Genomic DNA, 14,853 nt, shown 5'->3' with positions numbered 1-14,853 from the left:
GTTTTTTGTTTCCTTTTAGCGCCGGAGGTTCGATAGGGAAGTACAGAGTCCAAGGAGCTTGTTATCCAGTTGTTAAACAGCTCATTGTTGATGCAAGGGTCAAGAGAGAATGAAGGATTAGTGGCAGTAAGACTGCTCATCCATTTGTCTGTATTGAGCTTTGACCAGTTTCGGGTAGTACGTGGGAGGGGGGTAGAGAGTTCAAGTTCAGGGATTTATATAGCGCACTGCTCACCCAAAGGGTCTCAAGGCGCTTGGGGAAGGGGGTTCAATTTTTGTCGAATAGCCAGGTTTTGAGTTCTTTTCTGAAGGAGATGTGGTTTTGAGTAAGGCGGAGGTGAGTGGGGAGTGAGTTTCAGGTCTTGGCCGCCTGGAAGGAGAAGGATCTGCCACCCATGGTGGATTTTCGGATATGCGGGCCTGCGGCGAGGGCTTGATTGGACGATCTCAGCTGGCGGGTGGGTGTGTAGAAGGACAGTCGATTGTTGAGGCATTCGGGTCCTAGTTTGTAGAGGGCCTTGTGTGCGTGGGTAAGAAGATGGAATGTAATTCTCTTGTTGACGGGAAGCCAGTGGAGGTCTTTTAGGTGTCCGGTGATGTGATCTTGGCGAGGGATGTCCAATATTTATTTATTTATTTATTTTTTAACATTTAGTATAGCGCAAACAAATGCCCGCAGGCGTCTCGGCGCTGTAGTCTGCAAACTCTCCTACCTTTGGCTTCTTAGCTTTTTAGAGGTTAAACAACCATGTTTTCAGCTGTTTCCTGAATGACATCAGATTTGGGCTAGCTCTGATTGATTGCGGAAGGGTATTCCACAATTTAGGGGCAGCAACCAGAAAGCGTCTATCTCCCCAGTTTACTAATCTAGTACGTGGCACTACTAGATCGTTCATCTTCGCGGACCGGAGTGGTCGGGAAGGTTGGTACAAGATGAGGTGTTTTCTCAGAAATTGTGGGGCTTGTTGGTGCAAGGCTTTGTACACAATGCACAAGGTCTTAAACTTTATTCGATTCTTTACTGGAAGCCAGTGGAGCTCTCTCAGGGTATTGGTTATTGGTTTAAATCTGGGAACACCTGAGAGTAGCCGGGCCGCAGCATTCTGCACTAGCTGCATTTTTTTTATGACCCTGATTTGGGCATTGGCAAACAAGCCATTGCAATAATCTAGTGCCGACAAGACCAGGGCACTTACCAAGGTTCTGCCTACAGAATCAGGTAGAAACGGCAAGATCTTTTTTACCAACCGTAATTTGTAAAAAGCCACCGAGGTCGTCTGATTGGCATGGGCCATAAAGTTCAGATTATCATCGAAGGTGACACCTAGGTTTCTCACCTTCGTTGTTGGTTTAGGCAGAGCTCCAAAAGATGGTGGCCACCACACCGAGGACCAGCTAGGGCTGAGGTGACCGAAAGTTACCACTTCGGTTTTTTCCGAATTCAGCTTTAAGCAACTTTCGGACATCCATCGGCCAATAGCCTGCATTCCTGCCTTAAAACTCTGCGCTACTTCTTCCCCATCATCTCTGATCGTCAGAATCAACTGGGTGTCGTCAGCATATGAGGTAAGGTTCATCCCGTGCGCTTTGATGGTTTTTGCGAGGTCCGACACATAGATATTAAAGAGTGTCGGACTCAGGGATGAACCTTGTGGTACCCCACATGGCAAGGACATCTCCGTTGACTCAAATTGTCCCACAACGACTGCCTGAGATCTGTCCACCAGAAATGATGTCAGTAGATTCTTCGCTAGGCCCATTATTCCCATCCCCTCGACACGGTCGACCAAGATTTTATGGTCGACCGTGTCGAACGCAGCTGATAGGTCTAGAAGCACCAATAGTGCTGATCCCCCTTGATCTCGGATCAGTCGAATGTCATCTGCTGCCTTGATAAGCGCAGTTTCTGTACCATGAAACTTGCGGAAACCAAATTGAGTTTCATCGAGCAGCTGGTTTTGCTCGATGAATTCCGCAAGTTGAGTGTTCATGGCTTTTTCTGCGACTTTTGCTAAGAATGGAAGATTAGCTATGGGCCTATAGTTTTTTAACTCCGCTTTATCTAGGCCAGATTTCTTCAAGAGTGGCTTTAGTAAAGTTTTTTTTAAAGGGGTGGGAAAGATTCCAGTTCGGAACATAAGGTTGCAGATCTGGGTTATGACCGGGATCACAATGTCCATTAATGGGCGTAAGGTTTTCAAAGGACAAGGGTCCAGAGCTGAGCCTGATTTAATAGATTTAATGATATCCTGGGTTTGACTTTCCGAGATTTCCACAAACTGCGAGAAAATTTTATCAGTATGTGGCCTCTTTATATCATTATTTTTTTGTGTATCAAAAGTAGTAAATGAAGAGAAAATATCATTTACTTTAGTAAAGAAGTAAGTGGCTATTGAATCACAAAACTTTTGTGAGGCTGGGGGATTCAGATCAGGAGTTGCTCCTGCAAGTTGTTTAGTTATATCAAAGAGCTTTTTGTTAGAATTACTGCAATTCTCAATTTGCTCCCTGTAATATTTCTTTTTGGCTTCCAGGATCAGAAGCTTGTACTTGTTCAGCATCTTCTTATACTCATCTTTACTTTCCTCATCATAATTTTTCCTCCAATGCCTCTCCTTATTTCTACAAAATTGCTTATGTTTTCTAAGTTCCTCTGTGTACCAGGGTGCCGAAGGGGAGTTTCTGTTTTTGGACATTTGTTTAGTTGGTACTAGTTCGTTAGAAGCGTGAACCAGCCAGTCATGATACTGTGTTGTAGCAGTCTCTGGGTCAGTGGAAAGAGTAGGTTTAGAGTTGTCCAGAGATACTCCAAGATTCGGTATGCTAATATCTTTCCATACTTTGAAAGATTCCTGCCTTAGGGAGGGTAGTTTAGGGGAGGGGGTCTCACTAATTTTTATAGTGCCTAATATTAGATGGTGATCTGTCCAGGTCATAGGGAGGACATCAGTTATCGATAGGTTTTGTAGATTGGTAAATACACCATCTAAGGTGTGGCCTGCATCATGGGTAGGTCCCGTCACTAACTGTGACAGGCCGCAGACCTCCATTTCTGACTGAAGGGCCATTGTGTCTTTATCTTCAGGGCTGTCTAAGTGGAAATTATAATCTCCTAACAATGTTATAGATTTCTCAATTGCTAGTGATTCTAGAATAGTGGCTATTTCTATGAGAAATCCCGACCGCGTCTCAGGTCGTCTATATAATAACACACCTCTGAAGTTGTAAGACGGGGACAGGTAGATGTCATACTGAAATGACTCACATGTCGTGGTAGGAATTGTCGTAATCCGAATTTTAAAAGTGTCCCGGGCTATTATAGCAATTCCTCCTCCTCTTTTGCCTGATCTATCCTGTCTATAGGCTTTGAATCCTTTTGGGATGGCTATGACAAGATCTGGGTCCGATGTTTTGTCCATCCAGGTTTCCGTTAGGAACATCACATCAATATTCCTATCTACAATTAAGTCCGCAATTTCTTGCCTATGTTTGGCCAGCGACCGAACATTAATAAGAGCAAAAATGGGATTCTTTGGTATCTGTTTTTGATTGTGATCGTCGCTTCCCACTAATTTATTTAGGAGGGGAATAGATACCTGACAGTGTTTGCAGGTTAACGTGGAAGAGCATTTTAAATCGTTCAGGCTATGCTTAATACACCCTTCCTTTGGCTGTGGTTGCAGGTCAGTTAACATAGCATGTGTGTAGGTTAGAAAACGGGCAGGCATGGCAGAACCAGGGGGAGTGGCCCTCGGCCCGTGCCCGGCGCGGACGGGCGCAGACGGGCTTGCCTTTGGCGCGCCGCCGGCGCGCCCGCTGCGCCCGCCCGCTGCGCGGACGGCGTGACCCCATTAATTTATATCCAGCCGAGGAGGGTGGGAGGCGTCCTGCCACTGGACCGCCAACCCTTCCTCCCTCCAAGATGGCGCCCCTGTCCCGCGTCGTCAGCCCGAAATCGGCCACGCCGGGATGAGGGGGTGGATAAAGCACGCCTCGGTGCCAAGAAAATCTTGCCCTCGAGCGCACAGTGTTGGCCAAATAATTAAAATAGCAACGGTTAAAATATTTACAATCCTTAAAAATGACTGCAATATCACCGTGCTTCAAAAGAAAGGGATAGCAGATAGAACCCCCGGCTTTCCGCCTCAGGGGAGAGTACACATATACAGCGAGCGTTATGAACAGAGCTCCTTAAGTATCCGGGAGGGCGGGAGGCGTCCTGCCACTGGACCGCCAACCCTTCCTCCCTCCAAGATGGCGCCTCTGTCCCGCGTCGTCAGCCCGAAATCGGCCACGCCGGGATGAGGGGGTGGATAAAGCACGCCTCGGTGCCAAGAAAAACTTGCCCTCGAGCGCACAGTGTTGGCCAAATAATTAAAATAGCAACGGTTAAAATATTTACAATCCTTAAAAATGACTGCAATATCAGCGTGCTTCAAAAGAAAGGGATAGCAGATAGAACCCCCGGCTTTCCGCCTCAGGGGAGAGTACAATATGAGTCTTGCTGATGCGTTTTGGATGCGTTGGAGTTTTTTCTGTAATTTGGCTGTAATTCCGGCGTATAGGGTGTTACCATAATCCAGTCGACTTGTGACCAGTGCGTGGGTGACAGTCTTTCTTGTTTCGAGGGGGAACCAGCGGAAGATCTTTTTGAGAATACGAAGTACGTTGAAGCAGGAGGATGAGACTGCGTTGACTTGTCTGGACATCGAGAGAGAGGAGTCTAGGATGAAGCCCAGGTTGCGTGCGTGGTTTGTGGGTGTGGGTGCTGTGCCCAGAGCGGAAGGCCACCAAGAGTCGTCGCAGGCAGAGGGGGAGGATCCTAGGATGAGCACCTCCGTTTTGTCTGAGTTAAGTTTTAGGCGGCTATGTTTCATCCATTCGGCTACTTCTTTCATGCCTTCGTGAAGATTGGTTTTGTCGGTGTTAGGGTCTTTGGTGAGGGAAAGGATTGGCTGTGTGTTGTCGGCGTAAGAGATGATGTTAAGGTTGTGTTGACGTGCGATGGAGGCGAGTGGACTCATGTAAACGTTGAAGAGGGTGGGACTGAGTGATGATCCTTGTGGTACTCCACAGATGACTTCAGTGGCCTCTGAGTTGAATGGGGGAAGTCGGACTCTTTGAGTTCTCCCGGCGAGGAATGAGATGATCCAGTCCAAGGCTTTTCCTTGTATGCCGATGTTGCTGAGGCGTTGTATAAGGGTGCTGTGGCAGACTGTGTCGAAGGCGGCGGAGAGGTCGAGTAGGATGAGGGCCACTGTTTCTCCGTTGTCCAGTAGTGTTCGGATGTCGTCGGTTGCTGCAATGAGGGCGGTTTCGGTGCTGTGTTTGGCTCGAAATCCGGATTGTGTGGGGTCGAGGGAGTTGTTGGATTCAAGGAAGGCGGCGAGCTGGCTGTTGACAGCTTTCTCAATTACTTTGGCGGGGAAGGGGAGGAGGGATATGGGTCGGTAGTTTTTAAGTTCAGAGGGGTCTGCTGTGGGTTTCTTCAAGAGGGCGCTGAGTTCGGCGTGTTTCCAGCTTTCTGGGAAGGTGGCAGAGTTGAATGAGCAGTTGATGATATCACGGAGATGGGGTGCGATGATGGAGTCAGCTTTGTTGAAGATGTGGTGGGGGCAGGGGTCGGTTGGCGAGCCAGAGTGGATTGAGTTCATTAGGCGGATGGTGTCTTCGGTGGTGATTGGGTTCCAGGCGCTGATGTTGTTATTTGGCGATGTAGGATCTGAGGGGGGTGGGGAGGGTTGTTCGTAGGGAGTGTTCTCGAAGCTGTTGTGAATGTCGGCAATTTTGTTGTAGAAGAAGGAGGATAATGCATCGCAGAGGTCTTGGGAGGGAGTGATGTCGTTAGATGCTGCGGCGGGGTTGGTGAATTCTTTCACGATGTTGAAAAGTTCCTTGCTGTTTTGGGCGTTGTTGTCGAGACGATCCTTGAAAGCTGATTTCTTGGTGGAACGAATCAGTTGGTGGTGTTTGCGGGTGGCCGCCTTGAGGGTGGCCATGTTGTCGGTGGTTGGGTTTTTTCTCCATGTTTTCTCTAGGGTGCGGCATAGCTTCTTGGATTTTTTAAGGTCATCGTTGACCCAGGGGGCCTTTTTGCTGCCTGAATTGATCTGGTGCTTTTTCAGGGGTGCTAGTTCGTCAGCGCTGAGGGTGATCCATTGCTTGAGGTTGGTGGCCGCTTGGTTTGGGTCCAATGAGAGGGTGGGAGGGTTTTGGTTGAGTGATGTGTGGAGTTGGTCGGAGGTGATTTTGTTCCAGTTTCTTCGAAGAATAGGTTGTGGGCGGTTGTGGGTCAGGGTGGTTTTGTAGCTGAAGTGAACACAGCTGTGGTCCGTCCAATGGAGAGCTGTGGTGCGGTCGAAGGAAATGTGCTTGCTGGAGGTGAAGATAGGGTCAAGCGTGTGCCCGGCTACATGGGTGGGGGTGTCCACAAGTTGTTTGAGTCCGAGATTGGATGTAAGGTTTTGGGAGTGGATCAGGTTAGTGGAATTAAAAAATGATCAGTCCAGGGAAGATGGCTAATACTGCCCACCTTTAGAGTTTTACTATTACTAAATACTGGATCTAGAAGATGACCTTTGATGTGTGTTGGACCTAGAACCAGTTGCTCTAATTGCATAGCGGCTAAGCTGGTTGTAACTCCCATGGCAGTGGTGTCTAGCATATTATCGAAATGAATATTAAAATCTCCCAGTAAAGTAAAATTTGAGGGGGAAGTAACTAATTCTGCCGCAACAGTTGGTAGATCCGTCATAAAATTTTTTATAGGACCGGGAGGACGATAAATGAGAAAGCCAGAGAGGCTATTTTTGGGTGAAAATTCAATGACGAAGGGGAGACTTTCACAGTCCGCAATGGACTCCGTTAGGCAGTGACATACATAGATGTCTTTATAGATGATAGCCAGCCCTCCACCTCTGCCCTGCGGGCGATCTAAACGGGCTATCTGATAGTCGGGAGTGAGGGCTTGTACTACATCAAACTGGGAATCTTGAGTGAGCCAAGTTTCTGTTAAAAATACCACATCCGTCATATGTTCCTCTAACAACAACGATATGTCCAGGCTATGTTTGGAGAGAGATCGACAGTTAAGGAGAAACATTTGATAGTCCTTAGAGTCTAGATGGGTAGGGGGATTAATTAGCTCAAGTTTACAGTAAGGGCATATATGAGGGGTCTCCAGAGGGGGGGAATGGTGTAGGCAGCATGCTGGTATGGGAGGACAAGATCGAAGCAGGGAGTCCTTATTGTATACTAGCCTTTGTTGCTGGGGACAACCAGGGGGGTTGCCCCTGGTCCCGGTCGGGCGCAGACGGGCTTGCCTTTGGCGCACCTTCGGTATGCCTTTGGCGCGCCCGCTGCGCCCACCCGCTGCGCGGACGTGATGACATGAGGAATTTGTAGGGTGTTGAGGAGGGTGGGAGGCGACCTGCAGCTAGACTGCAAACCCCTTACCCCTCTCAAGATGGCGGCTCTCACTGGCGGTAAGCCCTGTTTCTATCTCTCAGCGCCAGCCCCTACTCGGCTGCGCAGGAATCGGTGAAGGAGGTTTTACGGGCTAACAATGTGACCTAAAAAGTTCTATCAAGTAAGTAATCTACTTGAAAGCATGCGTCGATTTAAAATAGCGTAGTGGCAACAGTTAAAAAGATAGTAGTAGCAGAAGAGCTGAAGAGCCCCCGGCTTCCGCCTCAGGGGTGAAAAGACAGCACGATAGCAATCAGCGCGCTGTTGGAAGTGGCGGTTTTAAATACCGCGGGAGGGCGGGAGGCGTCCTGCAAATAGACTGCAAACCCCTTACCCCTCTCAAGATGGCGGCTCTCACTGGCGGTAAGCCCTGTTTCTATCTCTCAGCGCCAGCCCCTACTCGGCTGCGCAGGAATCGGTGAAGGAGGTTTTACGGGCTAACAATGTGACCTAAAAAGTCCTATCAAGTAAGTAATCTACTTGAAAGCATGCAGCGATTTAAAATAGCGTAGTGGCAACAGTTAAAAAGATAGTAGTAGCAGAAGAGATAAAGAGCCCCCGGGTTCCGCCTCAGGGGTGAAAAGACAGCATGATAGCAATCGGTAATGGTGTATAATAATTTGACCAATCAGAGGAAGCGGGGTCCCCAGCCATACCACTGAAGTACTCCAAACAAGAAGGACCACTTAAGGGAGTCAAAGGCTTTATGTAAGTCTAAGACTAAGCATTCCAAGTGAGGATAGCATACTGGGTCGTGTGTTAATATATGACAAAAAACGCCAAAGGTTCAAGTTGTTCCTGGCTGGCACAAACCCGTTTTGGCCTGAGTGCACGAGTTGCGGCACCAGGAGGGCCAGGTAATCTGCTAGGATTTTAGCTAAGATCTTATAGTCCGTGTTTAATAGCGCCAGAGACCTATAGGATGTGGGATCAAGTACACCCCTGCCAGGCTTGGGTACGAAAATGAGGAGTGCATCCCTCAAGGTAGGCGGTAACGACACCGCAGTGAGTGAAGTGTTGTATAGCTTTTTTTCTGGTGGGGCACCAGTAAGGGTGCATATACCTTAAAGAATTCAGCCGGTAGGAAATCTGGGCGTGGGGTTTTGCTAGTAGCAAGGTAGTGTATTTCTTCCAATATCTCAAAGTTGGAGATCTCTCTGTTAAGTTCTTCCCAGTCTTCCGGTGAGATCCAGGGTAAGGTCACTCAGGTCAGGAAATCCCTCACGGCATCTATAGGTGCTTTATAGATTGAGGCATATAGCAGTGTGTAGTGTCGAGTAAAGGTAGAGTATATGTTCCTCAACAGGTGGAGTAATTGTCCTCCATCAGAGCCGATGGACAGAATGGGATGCCCGTCCACCTCCTAGCATGTCTATCACGCCAGCAGTGTACCTGGTTGGTCTGCATCAGTTAAGGCAGCACAGTATTTCCAATAGGGCAAGATGTTCCTGTTGGGACTGGTGTAGGTGTTCCCAATAGTGCTTGAACTTCCAGCCAGTTCCTCAAGGCCTAAAAATCTACCCTCCAAGTAAGAGATGTCAACAGTGAGACAATGGTGCATGTTGAGTGCGTTGCCCTTACAGTGTCCCCAAATGGTTACATTAAAGGCATCCCTCTCAAGTAAGGGAGAGAAGGCCGAGCCTGTGTTTACATCAAAATGCTCTGTAATACTATTAGCAATGGTGGCTGGAAACAGAGGTCCTTGAGTGGATGGTTGGAATCACCAGAGGAGTATGAGAAGGAACGTGTTCCCAGCAGAGTTGTAGTTGGAGTGGATTGCGGTCAGATTGTATGCAGTCAAGCCAAAGTAGTCGGTGAGCGTAGCTTGTGTGGTGATGTCAGAGGTACAAAGAAACTGATCAATATGGATGTAAAGGCTGTGTGCATGTGAGTAATGAGAGCACAATCTGGTATTGGTGCTTTGGTGGTGCCACACGACTACCAGTTCTCAATGGTTTAACCATGTGCTAAGTGTATGTGCGTTGGTGGTAGAAACAGTGCGAGTGAGCGGTGGGAAGGATCAATCCAAACATAGGACACTATTGAAATCCTCTCCCAATTCCCAGGGGATATTGTTCCAGCAGCTCAAGGTGGCAGAGAGGGAGTGAAGTAAGGGAGCCTGGTCTACATAAGGTGAGTACATAACTCTGAAGAGCAATCACTTACCGTCTAAGCAGTCCTCCACAAACACAACGACCCTCAGAATCCATAGTCGTGTGTTTTGCACCGAAGAGGAATCCGCCTTAATCCAAATCACGACCCCTTGGGTTGAACAGTTTGTGAACACTTAGCCTCTGCATCTTTTCTAGAGCCGGGACTCCTTCAGACCTGTTAGCTGCGACTCCTGCAAGTAGGTATTGTATGTGTTTCTACGCAACAGGTATAAGTACACCCTGTATCTATGGGAAGGGGTGTGGATACCTCTCACATTCCAGAGGATGAAATTTATGGTGGCCTTTGTGTGATGTTTGGAGGTGCGGACACATCAGGTGCCCCAGGGCATGGATTTCTGCATCTGACTAAATATACCAGGCAAGAACAAGCACAGTGCATAACAACAAGAAAAACAAAATGTAATAACATAACAATAAACAGTTAATACAGTAGAGAGCATGTGTACAACAGGTACCCCCCCCCCCCAAAGTAGTGGAGCTATAGGGAAAGCTAGCAAGAGGGCGGTCTAGAGGGTGAGCTGGGAGACTACATGTTGAACATGTGTAGCCTCCCATATTGAGTAGTCAGGGTTGAGACCTGGTCCTGGAGACCATCTGAGCCCCTGCCGTATAAAAACGATCAGTTCTAGAGTTGTTTGGAGTAGATAATTTCCTATGATGGGCAGGAAAGTCCACCATAGGAAAATAAATAACCTGTGCAGGCCCACTTACATGGTACAGTTAGACCAAAATGATGCACAAATTACATGCAGCCGGGGGGGAAGTGATAGCAGGGGGAGAAGAAACACACTGTTCTCAAAGGATATTGTTGGAGGTTTAGGGAGTCACTGTGGGCATCCTGTCAGTGCTCAGGGGGATGATGTTGGAGTTGAGAGAGTCATTGTCTACAGATGTTCCAGAAACTCTCTTGTCTGCACTGTAGTGTGGTGTAGGGTCACAGAGGTCCACTGCCATCTGTAGTGCCTTGCCGAATCGTTCCTAGATGACCTCCTCTAGATTTGGGGAACTGTGTGTCCATGAGGCTGGTAAGTCCAGGTGTTGTGCACGTTTCCTGTATTTCTGCCTTGTCGGTGGGGGTTGCTTGTGTACGGCTTGGGTAGTGCCAGTGATAGTTACTCAGTTTTTTTCCATGACCATGCATCTGCTGGGTCAGGGAAGAATTAGGTTTTGCCATTTGTTTAGATGTGCAGGCTTGCCCGGAAGAGAAGTGTGTACTGGATCTGGTGTTCCTGCAGTTGGCGCTTAACTTCAAGTGTATAATCCAGAAACACCATGATCTGGGAGTTGTCCAATGTAAAGTCACCATGCTTGCAAGCTTCGTTCAAGAGCATGTCAGCATGTCTCTGTTCTGGTAGTGCATGACACTTGGGTGGAGCACCAGGAGGGAGTCTGCGCGTGGGAAACTAGTCGGCATGCTCCTTAGAAGAGAATGGTAACAACAGTTCCTTAGAGCTGAAACAGCGTATCCAAGTGTCAATATACGCCTCTGAATTTTTGCCTTAAAATGCCCTCAGGAAGGCCCACTGCTCATATGTTTTTCCATTGGGATCTTCCCTCAATGTCTTCAGCGACCCCACTAGGATATGCACAGACTCCTGTAAGGTGGTGAAATGGGATTGCAATTCTGAGGTCCTTCGTTGGAAAGTTGTTATTGTTTGTTCCATAGTTCATACCTTGTTTGCAAGCTTCCGATGGTCGTCACGTAGCAAAGTAAGGTCTGTGGCCATGTCGTCAGGCTGCGATTCCATGGAAGTGTGGGCTCTTTTAATTGCTTCGAGTATGACATCTACCAAGTCAGGGACTGCCTCCGTGGCTGCGGTATCAGCCCTGGAGTGCACCATGTTGAGGAACATTCAGAGTAGGTGTGAGACAAGGACCGGGTGGTAGAGCAACCATGAGCCCGCTTATGAGTGTCGAAGTGGATAATGACACCTCACAGTACGACCAGCCCAATATGGAGAGTCAGTGGCAAGGCGTAGGAAAGGATTCGATGTTGCCTGATGGGTGTCTAAGTAATGTCACTTTAACTGAGGGATGCTGCAGGGAAGCACAATCCAGGAGTATGTCATATATAGCTGTTGGTATGATGTGGAATGTCCACAAAAGTGTTCAATAGTGAGGCAGTGGGAAACATAGGGGGTAACAATAAATTGCATGCAGAAATAGGCGGTGCATGTGTATGTCTGAAGAGTCAGGCACTCGTGGATACGTTTGTCCCATGCAGTGGCAGGAATTGTGTAGTGATAAAGTGCCTCATAAAAGGTGTCCAAGGGGTGTATTCGTGTTTACATAAGACCCCCACAAGAAGCAATGTCCAGTGGTGTGCGAGTGTGTCTGTGCTCGGGCACTTCCTCACTGCGACCTGTGTGTCAAAATGTCACTGGTGAAGTCATGGGGAACAATGATTAACAGGGGGGCTCGTTGATGTCAATGACTCACAGTGCTTATCAGGCTGTGTCCTGTAGTGGGTCTGGAGCATTGCTTTGCTGTCCTAGCACTTCACAGGGCACAGCAGTGTGTTTTGCCAGTTCTGGGTGGCTCCTTGGGCCTATTCTGTACTGGAACTGCAGTGGGCCCGCCAGGTCGCACGTGCCATCCTCGGCTGATGCAGCAGAGTTAGCACAGGCATCCAATGAGACAGGCTCCAGAGTATAGGGCAGAGATCAGCTATGGTACATGAGCATCCCTCGGGGCCTGTCAGGGCGTAGGCATGGAGGCCGACGGCGTGTATAATCACTGCCATGCGCTTCACAGGTTTGCAGTGGAGTTCGGCTATAAGAGAAGCGGCAGGTCCAGTACTCAGACAAAGGAATTTACGCGCTCCCAGTGCAATCCCCAGACCAGACATGGTCACGGTGATCTCATTGTTGGGCTAGTCCACTCCCCCGCAGCATCCTAGGGATCAAGGAGGCACGGGCTTTGGGAGTCCATGGGACGAGTCTCCTAAGAGCAATGCGGGTACCGCACGTTTGTGTCCCTTGGGTGCCCCGAGGGTGCAGTAATGTAATTGGTGCAATCGGGCAGCGCTTTACCTCTTCTGATTGGCACGCTGCTCGCAATCTTCCTGGGACTGCGCAGAAGGGTCACAGCTGGCTCGCCAGAAAGCTGTGAGGCCTCGAGGCCAGCTCGGGGTGGTGACACGGTGTCCTCCGGGGTCCAGCAGTTCTTATTTTTGGGGCAGGGCAGGCTCCCAACAGTATTTCCATCAATAGTGACGAGTTAGTGTGCAGGATGACCATCCAATGCTGATAAAATCTCAGGATGATAGGAGAGTGGTGTGGAGCTCGTTTAGCTCACATTATGTTATGTGTTTTGTTAACATTTCTTATAAAGCGCTTGTACACTGAGTGGTTTCTTGGCGCTGGACTTAAGATTTTTTTCTGAGACCTCATGTGTTAGCTGTCAACAAAGTCTACTTATAAACTTGGGTAAATAGCCAAGTCTTAAGAAGTCTACGGAATCTTAACAAATTCAGTGCAGATTCTTATATCTAAAGGGAGAGTGTTCCGGAAACTGGGGGCCAATACTGCAAACCTGCAGCCACCTATTCGTTTCTGTTTGTAGGAAGGAATGATTAAAAGGATCTTATGGGCAGAGCATAAGCTCCGTGCAGGTAGGTATTTCTGGACAAGTCTGAATAAGAATTTTGGGAAAGCACCATGCAAAGTTTAAAAAATAAGACAGCCAACTTTAAACGCACATCTTTGTGGGATGGGAAGCCAATGTAACTCTTTCATAGTGGGGGATATATGTTCCCACCTGCGTTATTGGGATATCTACCTTGCTGCCTGGTTCTGAACCATTTGCAGTCTTTGGGTGAGATAGAGTGGAATGCCAAAGTATAGGTAGTTGGCATAATCGGGGTGTGATACCACAATGGCTAGGACTACCTGGATTAGGGCTTCCTGAGTGAGTAATCTCCTAATCTTCCTTATCTTCCTCAGCTGGAAGAAGCAAGTGGAGGTCACTGCTCCTATCTGAGATTTCATAGTGAAATCACTATTGATGATCACTCCCAGATTTTTAGCTGAGGAAGAAGGGTTAGGCGGGGAGCCTAGTTCACTCGGCCAATACTGTATGTTCCAGGGGTTCAAGGGACCTTCTATCAGAATCACTTCTGTTTTATCTGGGTTTAATTTTAACTGGTTGTTATTCATCCAGTCACGGATGTGTAACATCATTGCCTGGAATTCAGATATCGAATCAGGGGAATTATCGATTGAAAACACCAGTTGCAGATTATCTGTATAATTTAATTATATGTGCATACCTTCCTAGTTTTCAGGGAGTGAAGTAAAGCAAGAAGGTAGAGATTAAATAGATGAGGAAACAGTGAGGAACCCTGCGGTACTTCAAATATTGTTGCCATGTTAGGTGCAGAAAACTGGTAGAGGCACACTGACTGAGTACGTTCCTCGAGAAATGACTTACCCCAGTTGGACGCCATCCTCTTGAGACCGGCTGTTCTGACACAGTCGATAAGGATGCCATGATCGACCGTGTCAAATGCCGCTGACAGATCCAGCAACACCAAGGCCTGGGAGGAGCCCTCATTGGCTTCCTTTCGAAGTGCATTCAGTACAGTGAGTATTACTGCCTCAGTGGAGTGGGATGGGCAAAACCCTGCTTGGTTAGGATCAAGGTAATCTGACTGCTCGATGAAGACACAGAGACATTTGGCCACATGAGATTCTAGTATTTTGGCCAGATAAGGAAGCAGGGAAATAAGCCAATAGTTAGTCAAGATCTCTGGGTCCGCACCTGATTTGTTTAGCAGAGGGACAACTGTTGCTTCTTTAAAAGCTCTCGGAACACAACCCTGTGCTAAAGAATCATTAAGAAGTGCCAGGGTAGGTCCAGGAAAAATGGTAAAGACTTCTTTTAAAATTTGAGGCGGGCAGCTGTCTGTAGGTGATCCCGACTTTACTTTAGACAGAAGGTCCAAAAAAGTCTGGCTGTCTATTGCTGAGAACTCTTCCAGATGGCAGGGATTTTCCAGCATTAAGGATGAGCCCTCAGGAGCAGACCAGCAAGGAATACTGGCTTTTATTGTAACAATTTTATCAACAAGCATTTACAATGCAACGGTCTCGCCTTTGCAAAAGTTAGCGCTTTTGGCATTGTAAATGACAAATGTTTTATTTATGTGTTGGTTTTGGAAACAGATAAATAAATGGCATTGTCATGAGCAGTAGAGAGTGAGTAGTAGAGA

This window comes from Lissotriton vulgaris, chromosome 3_1, assembly GCF_964263255.1.
Source record: "Lissotriton vulgaris chromosome 3_1, aLisVul1.2, whole genome shotgun sequence".
Classification (NCBI taxonomy): domain Eukaryota; kingdom Metazoa; phylum Chordata; class Amphibia; order Caudata; family Salamandridae; genus Lissotriton; species Lissotriton vulgaris.
The sequence above is the reverse complement of the archived record's forward strand: the minus strand, read 5'-3'. Positions refer to the sequence as shown.